This window comes from Panthera leo, chromosome C2 (assembly GCF_018350215.1).
Source record: "Panthera leo isolate Ple1 chromosome C2, P.leo_Ple1_pat1.1, whole genome shotgun sequence".
In the NCBI taxonomy this organism is placed as follows: Eukaryota; Metazoa; Chordata; class Mammalia; order Carnivora; family Felidae; genus Panthera; species Panthera leo.
The window spans coordinates 121,796,512-121,813,149 of NC_056687.1; the positions used below are offsets into that span (position 1 = coordinate 121,796,512).

Here is a 16,638-nt window from a genome sequence, read left to right on the forward strand (position 1 = left end):
TTCACGACAGTAATTGTCTAGAGACAGATATAACCTTTTTTTCCCCGATCAGTAACATAAATCATGGCCTCCAAAGGATTTGTTTGTGGAACGCCACAATGACTAATCACCCGACTTTTTTTTTATCCTCCCTAAGCAAGGGAACCTCATGGGGCGAGGAAATAGGTCATTTTTAATGTAAGGTAGCTACTAGGATTAGAGGTAAGACTCCTACTTAAACTTCATTTAAAAAAAAAAAAAAGGCCTCAAAAAGGATTTCCTAAAATAGAAAGACGCGCAAATCATCTTATCAGAAACTCGTAACAATAAATAGAAAAGAAAGTCTTAAAATAGATGATGATTCAAATGTGGCAAAAAGCTCTTGAGTGATTTCCTGAAAATGTCAAAACCAAAACCAAGTATCAAGAATATTAAATACACAACAAAACAGGGTAAGAGACTCACTCTGTAGCGTATACTCGTTTAAGAAAAGATGTGTTTCCCGGGTAATTAACGGTGCTTCGGTGCAAAAAGTCAACTTACAGTGTATACTGGCTACAGAAACTCCAGAATTGCTAGACCTTGACAGGAAAAATTTCAAAGGTCACGTTCTTTTTTTAACCCTATTTACAGCACTCAGGGTAGGCCAGTTCTCTAACGTCTGAGTAAAACCCCATTCAGGGCTTCATTTCTTTGCCACCTCACTGCTGTTTCCATCTATCCTAGTGCCTTCTGCTTACTCAAGGTGGTCCTCCCATTAAAGCAAAGGTGGAACTCACATCAGTCCAAGGTAAGGGGAGAACACAGGGCAGAAAATATGGTTCTGCAGCGGGCACCCAGGAAGCAGGTATAACTCTGGCTGCTGTGAGACAGTCCTAGCTGCTTCCAGCCATGAGCATAAAGACAGCACTGGGACCTTGAGAAGACTTGCTCTTTGAGCTCATGTCAGGAACTACAAGACCAGAATAAACAGGTATAGGCAGGGACAGACCAGAATGCTGAGTAGATTTTTAAAAAAGGAAATCCTGGGGGCATCTGGGTGGCTCAGTCGGTCAAGCATCCGACTTCGGCCCAGGTCATGATCTCATGGCTCGTGAGTTTGAGCCCCCAGTTGGGCTCCGGGCTGACAGCTCAGAGCCTGGAGCCTGCTTCAGTTTGTGTGTGTGTGTGTGTGTGTGTGTGTGTGTGTGTGTGTGTGTGTGTCTGCCCTTCCCCTGCCTCCCATGCTCTGTCTCTCTCTGTCTCAAAAATAAACAATAAAAAAATTTTTTTTAATTAAAAAAAAAAGGAAGTCCTCACTTTGGTCTAGAAGTGAATCAATGTTCTATCAGAGTTAATCAGAAATCTCTATGCCTACGTGAAAATGCATACAAGTTTGGGTCTCTTGCCTGGCAAGATAAGAAATTCTGCTTTGTCTTTACTGAATTGGTGGTCTTATTATCTAATTGTAAACAACTCTACAAATAATCAGAAGTTGTTCTAACACATGAACAGGAAAAATAACACAGACAAAACGGGGCCTGGAAACAATATCCAACTCACGAAGCAGGAAGTGACAGCTCCCATCTATCTCACCTTACACAAAGCCTGCCTTCATGGATTGCTGAAATAACCTCAGGATGCTCCTCTAGGATTTAAATAGCCACTGGTTTCTCATGAAAACGCAGCATAGGATAAACACACGTATAAAAGCAGCCAGCAAAAGGAGTCAGCAAAACACAGGCATTGAAATGGCCAGTGAAAGCTGGGTCTTCCTCTTCATATTCATTCAGAAAATATTTAATTCCCATCAAAATTAAATTATTTTATAGCGTAGTAATTTACACTGGAGTAAGAGAGAAAAAAACGCTTTAAAAAAAGGAAACCGGGGCACCTGGGTGGCTCAGTTGGTTAAGTGGCCAACTCTTGATCTCAGCTCAGGGTCATGAGTTCAAGCCTTGTGTTGGGCTTCACACTGGGCATAAAAACTACTTAAAAAAAAAAAAAAAGGAAACCACCTTCTGCCTCTCCCAGTTTAAAAAGAAAATTTCTCGACTACTTTAATTGACAAGAGTCCACTGGTCAACAGGATGGAAGTTTTGCATCATGGTGTCCTACTGTGTACTACAAGGCCAACAGGCATTATGGTCCGCTCTCCAACAGAACAGGTTCAGCCTCTCTTTACGTTTTGCTTGCATATTGCCATCTTCTGCTCTCCTTATAACCTGCCTTAAGACAGGACCCACCTGTTTCTGCAGAGAACATACTGGACTGGGCACTGGTCACTGGGTTCTGTTCCCAGCTTGCTACTAGCTGTGTGATCTTGAGTTAAGTCCTAGCACTTCCCTGGACTCCTATATCTTTATCTAGAATGTGAGGAGGTTGGGCTATTTCATTTCTGAGGTTCTTTCTAGCGAAGAAATTTGAAAACCATGATTCCCTACCTCCTATTTTATCATCTCTTGATTCCTAGCCAGGCTCTGTCTTTTTGTAAGAATCTTAATTTTCTCCCAAACAATCTCCCACCCTTAAATTCATACACTTGCCTCAAAAGTGTAGAGGGTAAAAGCAGAACCCAAACTCTGGCTGGTACTAGTCTGTCTATGAGGACAGTCAGATGGAACTCTGAAATCAGGATCCCTGGAAGACCTTAAACACGGAGTTAACTCTTGCCTCCCCTTTCCACCCGCTTGTCCCAGCACCTCTGTTTTTCTGCTGGAGAGGGAACAGATTTACTGCATCTTAGAGCTAGAAGGAACCTCAATAATCACTGAGCCAAACCTTCTATGGTTACAGATGTGGAAACCAAGCCAGCAAAGCTCTACAACTTTCCTTCCCAAGGTGGCTCAGTGGGTCACGGAGACAAGTCCTAGGCCTCCTGGTTGGTCTGGTCTCTCACGTCATGGTGTTTTTTGTCTCCCCCAACCTCCCTATGCAGGGCTCTGGGCTCCTTCCCTCTCCCCACCTTAGGCTTCAGGGCCTCAGAGGATAATCAACAAACACTTGCTGAGCACCTCTGGGCAATCCCCCTAGGAACTGTTCTAAACGTTCAACTGGCACAGTGACTCTGGGAACATTCAGCCCTGCACAGGGACAGTAACAGCTATAAAAAGACACAAATTGATGGATCTTATCAGTGTAGAAATCCACTGGTGTTTTCACTTTAAAAAGAAAGCTTGCAGCAGCACATGGATAGTAGACAAGGATAGGTGAGGGAGACAGGGGTGAGGGAGACAGGGGTGAGGGAGACAGGGGTGAGGGAGACAGGGGTGAGGGAGACAGGGGTGAGGGAGACAGGGGTGAGGGAGACAGGGAGGTGCCACAAGTGTGGGGTCCTAATCTGACACCTGGCACATAGGTAATATTTATTGAACAATTTCAAGTTTGCATGTAAGCTTTGCTCTACTTGCTTCTTGTAAAAAATTCTGAGGTTACAATAATATCAAGGACAAGGGTCTCTAAGTCTTCGAGCTAATATCAGAAACACGGATCTATTTCATACTCTCTGTATATGGCTGGGGACAACAACAGGGGGTTCCCTACCCCTGAGAGATGCTGGACTTTGGAATCAGACCTCAGGGTGTGAAAATCTCATCAGCTTCCCTACTAAGCTTCTTTGCCCCACTTTCCATCATGCCAGGTTATTCTGAGGTTCTAATACAATGGCTAAAATACTGCACATAAGGTATAGAATTCACTTCATGAAAACTGCTCTGTCTTCTACCCTTGGGCACGATGAGAACAGACAGAGAAACTCTAGGAAGGCTCCAGGCCACTGGCATCCTCCAAAAGAAGCAAACCATCAACAGAATGCCAACAGCATTATAAAAGGATAATTTTAATAAACATATTCCAGTTATCTGATTTTTAAATTATGTGCAAGGAGCACAAAGAACAACTCAATATGAACAAATCGAGTATGTTTTATATTCTCTATACATAGCTTAAACATCAATATACATATGTCTCGATCCTTTCTTGTGAATAAGCAAAGAAAACAACTAGGACTAGGAGGAAATATAGGATCAGTTATTTTTTCATAGATTAAGTGACGTTGGGATAGACAAGCAATGTGAACTAGCCTAAAAATTATATGATTCCAAGATGCAGACAGAGAAATGTAATCAAATGGCAGAGATGTTTATCAACCCTAGAAAAATACATTAAGATACATCTTACTGCCACCACTAAATATGTTATTTATTTGCCACCACACTTAAAGTTACATTGCTTTTGCAAACTCTGGGCACGGGGACAGGGTGTTACCACTGACTCCATAGGAAGAGAAGCTGACTCGGAGGCATGTCACCCCGTACTGCTGTGGATGTGCTGTGCTGCAGACAGAGACAGTGGGGTGCAAATGCTAGCATCCCTTGACTATCTGGCACTCATTTGTTTTTATCTTATTACAAATACAATCCATAAACATTAATGATACAAATATAAAACACTGGAAAATAGACATATCTCTGATAGAAAATGGATTTGAAACCGGTATATCAAGTCTCAGGTCTCTCCCTTCATCTGCTTCCTAGAAACTGGCATTTGTTAATCCTCATCTTGCACTGCCTATTTAAAATGAAGATCTCTGTGGGGCGCCTGGGTGGCTCATTCGGTTAAGCGTCCAACTTCAGCTCATGTCATGATCTCACGGTTAGTGAGTTTGAGCCCTGCATCGGGTTCTGGGCTGACAGCTCAGAGCCTGGAGCCTGCTTCGGATTCTGTGTCTCCCTCTCTCTCTGCCCCTCCCCTGCTCACGTTCTTCTGTCTTTCTCTCTCTTGCTCTCTCTCAAAAATAAATGATAAACGTTAAAAAAATAAATAAAAATAAAATGAAGATTCCTAGACCCTCCCCCAAATCTAAATAATCAGAATCTCTGAGTCAGGGGCCTGGGAACCCACATTTTAATTCCCCAGGTGGAATCGTATCCATTAAGCTGCTAGTCACTTGAATTATCACAGGATAGATTAGCTATAGTGGGAGGAATGCTCTTTCTGTGATAAAATCAACACATTAAAATGAGTCATAAGGATAAGGCTTTATGTATAGATGCATATTACACAGACATTTACATACCTATACAAGGCTGTAAGAGGAAAGGAATCAACACTTATTAACTGCCTGCTATGGTACGATCCTGACCAAATTATATATTACTCAATCTTCAAATAATCTTATTTGAGTTATAGATGGAAAAAGTTAGGCTTCGAGACATAACTTTTCTGAAGTCACAAGCCTGGAAAATGGCCCGGTGAGGTTGTGAAACTAGATTTATCTGACCCCAGTCTTCTCATTCCATTGTATTAAGCTCATATGCCCATGAAAACACACACACATACACCACATACATACTCTTTCTCGCTCTTTGTCTCTCATACACATACATCATACAATACCCTTTTAGTAAAAGGCAAAAGAATTAAATTACTTTTAGAAAACCTCTTGTATCAACAGAAATGGGAGTTTTTGAAGAATTTATTCTGTCGACGGTTATTCTTTGGTCTGCCTGCTCACAACAGAATAAAGTGTATGACTACTATCAAAACCAAATTTAACAGCTGGAATTTTAGTAATCAGAAGTGTGTTTTGGGCCTTGCTGGGGTCAAATTTAATAGTGATTCTTGATTTGTGCAAGCTACCAACTCTTAGAAATGAAACCATTTAATATTCATTCTGCAAGTCATATCATCTCACAAAGGAGATCACAAACATGATCTAGCCCTTGTCAATCCAGTGGCCATCCTGAGGCCAGCCCCCACCCCCCAGCATCTGGTACTTCCGTTCTCCCTCCACCGGGAACCCCCTTCTGCTGGCTGCTGGAGTCCTGCTCTCTTGCCAGACTCATCCTCTAGGTCCTCCCTTCATCCTTCTTTCTTTTCTCAACCTTTGCCTCCCTATATTCTCTCTCTAGAAAATCTCTCCTCCCACCTTTTCTTGTATCTTAATGACTCCCAAGCTAGCCCAGGCCCTCCTCTGAAGCACAAAGGCCCTATCTGTCAGGGGGATGTGACCGCCTCAAACTCAGCCCCTCTCAAATGCAGCCCCTTCCCACCTCTGAAGTTTCCCTCGTGCGCAGCACTGCCTAGGAAATCTCAGGGGCGGCTTTAGCTATTCGTTCTCTACTGCCAGATTATATCAATTCTCTCCTTTGCATCTGTCCCTTTCCCATTTCACTGCTATCGCCCATTTTAGGTCTTCCCCTCTCCTGCTCTCACCTTTCCTTGGTGGACTGTGGAAGCTTTCTCACTGGTCTTCAAGGCTCCGGTTTCTGCCCTGCCTTTCCTCCTGATTGATCTCCCCATGAGCTACCCACAAGAGCATGCCCCTGATGCATAGCTGTTCAAATATATTCAGTAACTCCTACTGGCTAATACATTCGTATTTCCCAGTCTGACATTCAAGACCATACTGTTTGGCACTGAATGTTCTCAGTTTTATTTCCCACCGGATGGATGCCTCTATAGGCCAGTTCTAACTCAGCTTGATTCACTACCTTTCCCTGAACATGCTCCATGATCTCTTCTCCCCGTCTCTTTGATGGAAACTCCGCTTCCTTCAAGGACTTGCTTAAATGCCTGTTCTCAAGAAAGAGTCCCTTGACTCCTAGGAGAAAAAGAGACCTCTTCCTTTTCAAATTACCAAACTATATCTTTTGGCATTTACCACACAGTTATTTCTGCATCTTTTACTTCCTCACCTACATCACAGGGCCTGAGAGGGAAGGGATCAGATCTGTTGAATCTGTTTTCTCTAGCACGGTGACGTACTCATGTGAGCACTCAATAAATATTTGCTGCGTAACATTTATAGAACTCCTGAAAGTTTACAAAGCACATTCACATTCAACATCTCATTTGTTCTATTTGGAGTTAAGTTTATTACAAGGAGTAGTCAAGACTTACAACTGATTTCTGTTGCTTGATGCGATTACTGGAGCTATCTCTAACTCTACTCTGTAAATTAAAGTAGCTCTTACATTGCTTTACTTTTGAACACTCATAGTCCTGGGTAGCCTTCAAAGCTAAAGAGGGGAGGGGTGCCTGGGTGGCTCGGTCGGTTAAGCGTCCGACTTCGGCTCAGGTCATGATCTCACGGTCCGTGAGTTCTAGCCCCGCGTCGGGCTCTGTGCTGACAGCTCAGAGCCTGGAGCCTGTTTCAGATTCTGTGTCTCCCTCTCTCTCTGCCCCTCCCCTGTTCATGCTCTGTCTCTCTCTGTCTCAAAAATAAATAAATATTAAAAAAAAAAATTTAAAAAAAAAGCTAAAGAGGGGAGAATTTCAAGTCAAAGAAAGCCCCCTTGCCAAACTGCTTTCCTCTATGTCTACTGGTTAAGTGCACAGATAAAAGACTTCTACAAGCAGGTGACAGTAACGGCAGAATCAAAATTTTAAAGAGAAGAAATTCCTTTCTTAAGATTTCAAGATTTTTAAAAAGACCTATATATCCTTTAGGAGTCAATCTCGAACATTCTTGGAGCTGATATTCCAGCATGTTAACAATAACAAATCTCCAATAGTTGGACAAATAATTCCTTGCTAAAAGATTGAACGTGATTAATATCATGATTTTAAAAATATAGTAGTATGTTTGGTCTTGAATACCCACGTGCCTTGTGGGAGCTCAAGAAACATTTGTTGAATGAACAAATCAATGAATTAATCTGGAGAAGACCTTACTATCATTTATAAGTTGAAAGTATACGTTTATTTATTTTTATTCTTTAAGTAGGCTTCATGCATTGAGCAGAGCCCAGTGCAGGGCTTGAACTCATGACGGTGAGATCAAGACCTGAGCTGAGATCACGAGTCAGATGCTCAACTGGCTGAGCCATCCAGATGCCCCGAAAGTATAAGTTTTAATAGTTGGATGGAAGTTTATGTTAAATTTGAAAAAAATGAAAAACTGCATTGAGAGGCAAGAACTGTGATATGTCAGCTACTCAGGTTTCTTCCTATCACAGATCCCACTACGACTGCTGGAGAAGCAGGGGTGAACATCAGGTACTGACCGTCTGACTACCTCTTTGGAGTTTAGGTTGCAAGCTCCTCATGGGCAAGCACTTTGCCTTGAACTCTGTGGTCCTAGCAAAGTGTTCTGCATTCAGAAATGTACACCACAAATGTAGCATGAGATATGAAGCCCTCCGTGACCTGTCTGCATTTTCACACTTTAATCCTTCACACCTGTTCTTTTTTACCTTGTAGGGGTATTGTGAGGAGTAAGTAAGAAAAAGAGAGAGAGAGCACTCTGCTGGGTTGTCAGTTCTTGCCAACACACGCTGCAAGTGTCCTGGAGGTGGGCGCTTCACATCTGTGCTCTCAGTGCCTAGCGTGGTGCTCACTCTGCAGCCTAGAGCTGGCCGCATGACCGAGCAGCTGAGATCCAAGGTGCAGTCCTGCCTCTGCTCCAGCCCACTGGGTCACCCTGAAGTCATTTAAACTCTCTGGGCCGCAATGATGTCTGCGGGCCCTTCCGGTCTGGAGAAGCTAGAGATCTATGAAGAGATTTATAGAAACTCCCACAACAGTCACTGGCAGAACTGGAACAAGACACCAGTCGTCCTGAAGCCTCGTTTCACTTAGTTCCCCCTGCATCACAGGGGCCTCACGCGTCATGTCTCCTTAATAACAGTTCACTGAAGTGTCGTCATTTTGCAATCCCCAAATCTACTGGATCGCTGGCACAAATCATATGCCCCTTGGGAGTCCTTCAGTCCCTCAGAAAAACCGTTTCTTATTTCATACACACTAAGGAGAGATGCAAATTCAGTTACCTCAGTCAGAACACACCAGCACTAACAGTTTCTTGTGCTTTGGAAGAAATCACTTGGAAATTCTTGGTTCTGAGTCCTCCATCTCCTCCACATCAAGACCTAAAAAAGAAAAAAAGGAAAGAAAGAAAGAAAAGAAAAGAAAAGAAAAGAAAAGAAAAAAGAAAAGAAAAGAAAAAAGAAAAGAAAAAGTACAACGTCCCATGACTGGGTGCCAGGATTTGATGTTTCAACAACAGTAATTATCATTAGCATGTGTATTGAGCACCTACTATAAGTTAAGCACCGAGCAAAATGACTGCCATACATGACTTCATAAAGTCTTCATAATACCCCTTGATGTAGGAGACATCCCCCATTTTACGGCTACACAAAAAGAAGCTCCGAGAGGTCACAGAATCTATTCAAGGTCACACAGGTAGTTTATGTTAGACCTGAGACTTAAACCGAGGTTCATTTGATTCCAAAGCCTGGGTTATTAACCTGTAAATAAGGGTTTTAAAAACTTTTGACAGTGACTCACCTTTTAAAAAAATTATATTATATAAACAAACCCCAAAGTCTCAAAACAACACTTACTATACGCATTGCACTCTGATTATTTTCCGTCCAATTCTTTTCCATATTGGATTATGTGTTTTATATCTTTAAAAAAATTCCTGCGGTAACGCACTAAACTGATTCCACAATCTTCTAATGGGTCCCTACTCTTGTTGGAAAAACACTACACTTACATATAGTACTTCACCAGAAGTTTCTCTGAAACAACGGACTAAATCCTCCTATGTTTCTTTTTAACCATGCCAACCTGACTGGAGGAGTTGAGCTTCGTAATTAGGAGAAAAGTCTTTAACCTTTAAAATATGTATAAGACACCATAACATATATCATTTATAATGGATCCTTAAAAGGAATATTCAATTAGGGCCAAAGTCCAGAATGCAATTAGTCACTTACCTACAGAAGAGAAGGACTTATAAAGTGGAATCGCGGACAGACTGAAATCTCGGGTGATTTATTATATACTCTGCAAAGAAGCAGCTTACAGCGGGCGGTTGTGTTGTACCAACAGAACAGACCTAACTACTTGCAGAAGTAAGAGGCTGAGATTGCAAACCCCTGGGGGCAGGGTCCTGCCTTTGCACGTCCCATTCAATTTCAGGGGCTTGGTGCTGAACCAAGAAAATCATCAGCTTCCCGTTCGGTCAGGACTGGGGTCCCAGTCGTAGGCCGGAGGAGGGGAGCTGCGACTGTCAGCGCAGTTCCTGAGCCTGCTGGACCTGAGCCCATAACGTCCCCGGCCCTTGGGTGCGCATTTCTCCCCCCCACCCCCACCCCCCGCTCTCTAGCACAGCCGCGCAGTTGGGCCACTAGATGCGGCGCCACCTGCCCCGCTCTGCAGTTGACCCCCTTCCCTCGCTGGGGCGCAGGCCCCCGGGTCCGGGCACCTGCGGACGCTCGGTCTCTGCAGCTGCTCGGTTTTCCAGCGTTTGCAGAGCTCACGGCTCTGCGTCACCCTCTGCCAGCCAGGTTTCGGGGCTCCCTCCTGGGCAGAGGAGGGGTCAGGCCGGCCGCGCCCGGGGCCCCGCGTCCGCAGGCCGCACCTCGCCCACCCAGCCACGCACACAGACCCTGCGAGTGGCACTTACAGGGCTCGACTGCTCCGGCGCGAGCGCGTTTCCCTGGGGGTCCATGGCTCTTCCGGACCCGCGAGTCCGGCCGCTGCGCCACACAGCACCGCCCAGAAAATGGACGCCGGCGGCTCGGCTCTGCCGGCCCGGCCCGCCCCCGGCGCGGGGTAGCGGACGCGACCTGGCTGGAAGAGGTCGGCCCGACCCTCAGCCCGCGGGCCGGGGCGCCCGGAGAACCGCCGCGCGGAGGACGAGGCCTCGGGAGGGTGGCGGCGGGACAGGGGAGCGGCGGACGCACGACGGCCCCGCGAGGCCCAGACCCTACCTGGTGCGACGGCGGGGTGGGGGCTGGGGGTGGGGAACTACGACGGCCCCAGACTCCACCAGGGAGGCAGCGGCCTCCACCTCCTTCCCGAGGGAGAACACAGCTAGGAACCCGGCCCAAGGACAACCCCGTTAAGGGGGCCAAGGGCCACTGAGCCTATCAGAACAAGGCCTGGGGCCGCAGAAGGACCCTGGGTTCCAGATCGAGGTCCCAGAGGGCATCCAAACCCTGCACGTTGCAGACAGGCAGGATTCGGAGAAAGTCGAGCGCAGTTTTATTGTAATCAAATTCTCAGAAAGAGGGTGTCACCTGTGCTTTCCCATGGCTGTCAGGAGAGGCCTAGATAGATTTTTCCCAACGTGGCGTAAAAAAGCATTTCACGGAAAAGAGCCAGTCCTCTTCCTCAAATAAAGGGCACTGACTGTCTGCTAGGATCTTTCTTCCAAGATTCGGGGACTGCTCCTGAGAAAGTATTTACCGAGGCCTGCCACAAGCTTGCCTCGTGGAGCTATCAGCCTGGATGGAGCAGTAATGCGCAGGTTTTGTTGGCTTGATTTTGTAACAAAATTCATCCACGTTCCCTGCGCTTTGGTAGTATGGGTCTTACTTTAAATTTTTCTCTAGCGAAGATTTACTGCAAGGTTACAAGTTAAAAGGATCAAAAGCCTGTTATGTGGGACCCAAGGAATTTAACAAAAACCCCCTACCCCTGGACAAGCAGAGCAAGACTAACTCCATTTTGTGCTACACCCACCATGTCATGTATAACCCCCACATGACCTACTTACTGCTTAAGACACTCCCTCACCCTAGTCAAGCCGCTGAGCACACCCTTACTGGAAACCGGCTCATATAGGAATGCGGAACCCCTCACCGTCAAAGAATGTAAACCCTGCCTTTTGCCCGCCAAACGCGCGCCAATTTTTAAACCCGCCTTTTTCCCACCAAACTTGCGTGCCAATTCTGACCAGAGTGATAGGCTAGTTCAAACAGTTACTACAGGGTAAATTGTAATTCAATTGGCCACCTGCGTGTGGACTGACATGACTATGCAACTTTCTGTGTGTGTTACAATCTCATTGGCCACTGGCCCCTATAAAACTGCTAGCCTCTTAACCTAGGGGTCCAAGTCCCTGCTCCGCTTCGTCGGGTATACTTGGGCCCAAGCTCGAGCTTGCAAATAAACCCTGGAATGTTTGCATCGGTATCGGCTCTTTGGTGGTCTCTCGGATTTGAAATTGGGGGCATTACAGTTATCCTGGTTTCAGCTTGGAATACAGTGTTTGCAGTTCTGCATCTCCATTCCTGCCTATATTTGAAGAACCGGATCATGGTGAAGAATAAAGGAGATTTCAATATTAAATACACAGCCAGCATAACATTTTATGTAATCAAGGAAAAATATATTGACTTGAAGTCAAGTTAAAGACTCGTGTAATTTAAAAATAAAGGCAGGGTTTTGAAGGCGGGTAGTTTGGGCAACATGCACACACATGTACATGAGCAGTTCCCGACCTTCCCAAAGCCAAGTACCCTCTAGCCTTTCTCTGTAGGCCACATGTTTAGAAAGATCTATTCCACTAAATTGCGTTTATTAACTAATGATTCATCTTCCCACTTGAAAAAACAACAACCCTGCAATGTTTTTGTGTAAGTAACCACCGATCAGAGCTTCTACAAAACTTGAGCCAATCCACTGTTACTGGTGGATTCCAACCTAAAGAAACTTGTGGTCTGATTGCAAGTTTACGTGTTTCCATTGAGGCTTTTGGAAACTGAAAATCATTTGGCGACCAACCCCCCCCCCCCCCCAAGAAAATTGAGGCATGTGAATTAAGAACCACGGGTTGGAAAGTGCCGGTATGAGCCATGACTGTCTGTGCTTTCTTAAGATTGGGAGATGGGAAGTGGTAGAACAAGGCAATTTGGCTTTTGGAGTCTGCCTGCCCGGGTGTAAAGCCCACCTTTGTCACTTAGAAAGCCACTCACTGTGTGGCTTTTAGGCAAATTACTTAACCTCCCTGAGCCTCAGCTTCCTCATCCATAAAATGAGGCTACTTTTAAGATTACACTTACCTAATAGGGCTTTTAAATAATTAAATGGGATAATACCTGTGAAGTATCTACAATACTGTTGGGCGCACAGTAAGCGCTTTTTAAGCGTAAACTGTTGTGGATGCTAGTGCTGGAACGGCAATTATTTCAGAGCTCTACATTCCTACCATCCAAGCAGTAAGAATCATAGCTACATATGTACAGCAACCTTCACACACTAGAAATTTTCCATGGGCAAGCTGCCAGGGTCACATGGCAAGTGACATAAAGGGATTTAAACACAGGTCTGACTCCACAGTCCACTTTCTGTTCTGCTAACATGTTCCAGGTGGTACCTTGATCAGACACTGTCAACAGCTTGTTAAGGGTGAAATCGGCTCTGGCTTTCCTAAGAGGCTTAGCAAGTGAATGGCTCCTTACATCCACTTGGGAATTCACAAACAGTGGCATTTCTCTCTCATTAGAGCCAAATGTTTCTCCAGAAGCAAGGAGATTTCCCCAAATTGTTATTAATAACTAAAATATCATGGCAACAGTTTTGAACACCACAGCCGAAAACTTACATAATCAGCCTGTCCTTCAAAATTTTCCACCCTTCCTCATAACCAGTCTCAGATTCTCTCTCTTAATCATTCTTTTGAGTAAGGGGAACTATCTGGAAATTTCCAGGAACATCCCAACTTGTTATGATTTTATTCTTTTCTCTAAAGCTTTTATTCTTTTCTCTAAGTTCTCTTCCCCAAACAACTAAACGTGATTTGTTTTTCTATATCTTTATACTTTTCAGTTCAATACATTTGCAAATCCGAAAAAAAAAAAAATTCTAAGACTTTCAAGATCCTCTCCTCTTAAATGTCTACCAGTTCTTCAACATCTCTAAACCACGGCTGCCGGTCCTTTTCCAGTGGCTTTTTCTAGGAGGCTTTCCTCGTTTTCTACCTCATTTCCTTTAATCACCACATGATTTCTGCTATGCTATAACTACATGCTTGCATTTTCTGATTTAGGACTGTTGACCAATGTAACATTTACTGCCCCCTTCTCTCTCTCTCTCTCTTTCTCTCTTTCTCCCTTTTTTAAGGTTTCAATATTATCATAATGTATAAAAAGACTCAAGTTTGTCTCTTTTTAAACCCATTTCCTTCCTTAATTTCCCGCCATGGGTTAGGAATCTATAACTCATTCTTTTTCCCATATTTGCAGCACTTTGTTAATCTGCTGTTTTACGTTTCTTCTCTCTTTCCCGAATCCTGGCACTCACCAAATTTCTATCACTTGGCCTCCCTTTATGTAGCTGCTTATCTTTTCCCTTTAAGCATCTTAAAAAGTCCGTGTCTGAATTGTCTTCTCTAATCTCTACCACATTCCTAAAAAGGCCTCTTGTGATGGTGCGTTGAGAAGTCTACCAAAGTCCCTGAAGAGGCAGTGTTTAGAACAGGGGCTCTAAGGCTCCTGGGAGCCAGGCAGAAGTAATATGAACTGGGGCCTGCAGAATAATTCATATCCCGCCTAAGTGGGAAATAAACGTGGTTACTACCCAGCCCCAGATCAATTGTTGCCACGTGGGAAGGCCAGATCTGCAGAATTTCCCAATGAAGCCAAAAATCAGGACTTTTATATGAAAACCTATGAAATGTTGACTACTTAAACAAACAAACAAAGGAATCTGAATCTGATCAAGTCTCCAGCTGTAACTATCAATTTACAGGAAATTTCTGCAACAGAAGAACATGGAAAACAGCACCGACGAATGTAGTCCTCAGATTTTAGACTGTAGACAACCCTACAGGTCAAATAGTATTTTTTCAACAATTTTTTTACAGCAATAGCAAGGATGAAAGAAAGCAGGAAGGAAATCAATAAATTAAATGGAATTTAAGGGAGTATCAACTGTACTGTAAGGACCTTATTTGGAATTGTGCTTTGAATAAGTAAATTATTTTTTTTAATGACATAATTGGACAAATTAGGCCATATTAGGAGAAATGCTATGATATTTCATGTTATTAAAGAATTATTATTTGTTGGCAATGATAATGATACTGTGGTTATTTTTCTTAATAAGTCACATTTTTAAATGTATTCTTTTAGTAACTTACATTTTAAAAACTTTTTATTTATAAATATTTCAAAGTTACAGAACAATTTCAAGAACAGTACAAAAAACCTCCTATATACACTCTACTCATATCTTCCTACCTACCTACCTAATTTTCTCCTGAACCATTTGTAAGTTGCAGACATTATTCTCTTTTGCCCATACATACTTCAGAATTTATTGGCTAAGCAAAAGGGCTTTCTCTTAGTATCCTTGTCTTTTAGAGAATCATACTAAAATACTTAGAGATAAAATGATGTGATGTCTGGGATTTGCTTCAAAATAATACAGGAGAGGATTACATAAAACGAGGTTTGCCAGCCATTGAGAATTGTAGAAGCTGGGTTTCATGTAGAACATGGGGTTTCATTAATCTGGCCCTTCCATTAAGGTTCAAGATTTTCATAATAAAGTTTTAAAAGATTATGTAAAGAAAGGCCTTAAAGTGACATGATATTAAGTGAATGCGAAGAAGATACAAAGTTGTCTACAAAATATTATCTCAAGTATTAAAAAAAATCACCATGCATAGATAAAAGATTGAAAGAATACATGCCAAAATGTCAACATTTCAAATTATTTCACAGTAGGTATATATTACTTTTATACTTAGAACTATATAAATATAGTGAGAAGGATTTATGATTAGAAGCAATTAAAAAACTGGAAAATGGGGGTGCCTGGGTGGCTCAGTCGGTTGGGCATCCGACTTCGGCTCAGGTCACGATCTCACAGTCGTGGGTTCGAGCCCCGCGTCGGGCTCTGTGCTGACAGCTCAGAGCCTGGAGCCTGCTTCCAATTCTGTGTCTCCCCCTCTCTCTGACCCTCTCCCGTTCATGCTCTGTCTCTCTCTGTCTCAAAAATAAATAAACATTAAAAAAAAAAATTAAGAAAAAACAACTGGAAAACGGAAATATTGTAACTGGTTCAATTAAAATTGTTAACAAATAAAACACACGTGTGGACTGGACTGGCCAAAGGGCCCCCAATTTGCAGATTGTGACTTAGGAAACAGGGCCACAGACTATGATCTGTGGACCAAATTTGGCTCACTACCTGTTTTTGTATAGCCTGCAAACTGAGAATGTTTCTTACAATTTTAAATGATTGGGAAAAAAATCTAAAGGAGACTAGTATTTAATGATCTGAAAATTACATGAAATTCAACACTGAAAGTGTGTCCACAAGTGAAGTTTTATCGGGACATAGCCACCGTCATTCATTTCTATATCTAATGCAGGGCAGTGCATATTTTATTACTGTTATACTTAATGTTATATATTATTAAATTTTGTCAAAAAAAAAAAAGCTTAAAGAGGGGCGCCTGGGTGGCTCAGTTGATTAAGCATCCAACCTCGGCTCAGGTCATGATCTCACGGTTTGTGAGTTTGAGACCCTCAACGGGCTCTGTGCTGACAGCTCAAAGCCTGGAGCCTGCTTCGGATTCTGTGTCTCATTCTCTCTCTGCCCCTCCCTCATTCACACTCTGTTTCTCTCTGTCTCTCAAAAATAAATAAACGTAAAAAAATTTTTTTTTAAAAAGCTTATAGAAATTTGCTTTCTCTGTTGTTATATAAATACCTATGTGGTATCCCCAATTGTGCCTCAATCCACAAAACCTAAAATATTTACTATCTGTGCTTTAGGACTGGGCTTCCCTGTGACCTAAAAGAAGCATATTGTAGAAACTGCACTGGACCAGGAGTCAAGCATGGCCTCTTAACTCTCCAAGTGACCTGGAGAAGTCACAACGTCTCTGGGCCACAGTTCTCTCAGTGACAAAAAAAAGTGTGTCTAAGG

General features: G+C 43.3%; 1 protein-coding gene across 11 annotated transcripts in view; it reads right to left on the reverse strand.

Annotated features, from left to right (window-relative positions):
• ZBTB38 (zinc finger and BTB domain containing 38) overlaps positions 1 to 16,638 on the reverse strand; it is a 143,804-nt gene that overhangs the window by 38,473 nt on the left and 88,693 nt on the right. For 9 of the 11 annotated variants that reach the window (XM_042903783.1, XM_042903781.1, XM_042903780.1 and 6 more), the window contains one exon: positions 8,733 to 8,831. The gene's annotated coding sequence lies outside the window, so the exon portion shown is untranslated. Of the gene's footprint in view, positions 1 to 8,732; positions 8,832 to 9,001; positions 10,016 to 10,378; positions 10,655 to 16,638 lie in introns of those variants that run through there. The other 2 variants (XM_042903777.1, XM_042903786.1) reach the window with 2 other exon arrangements.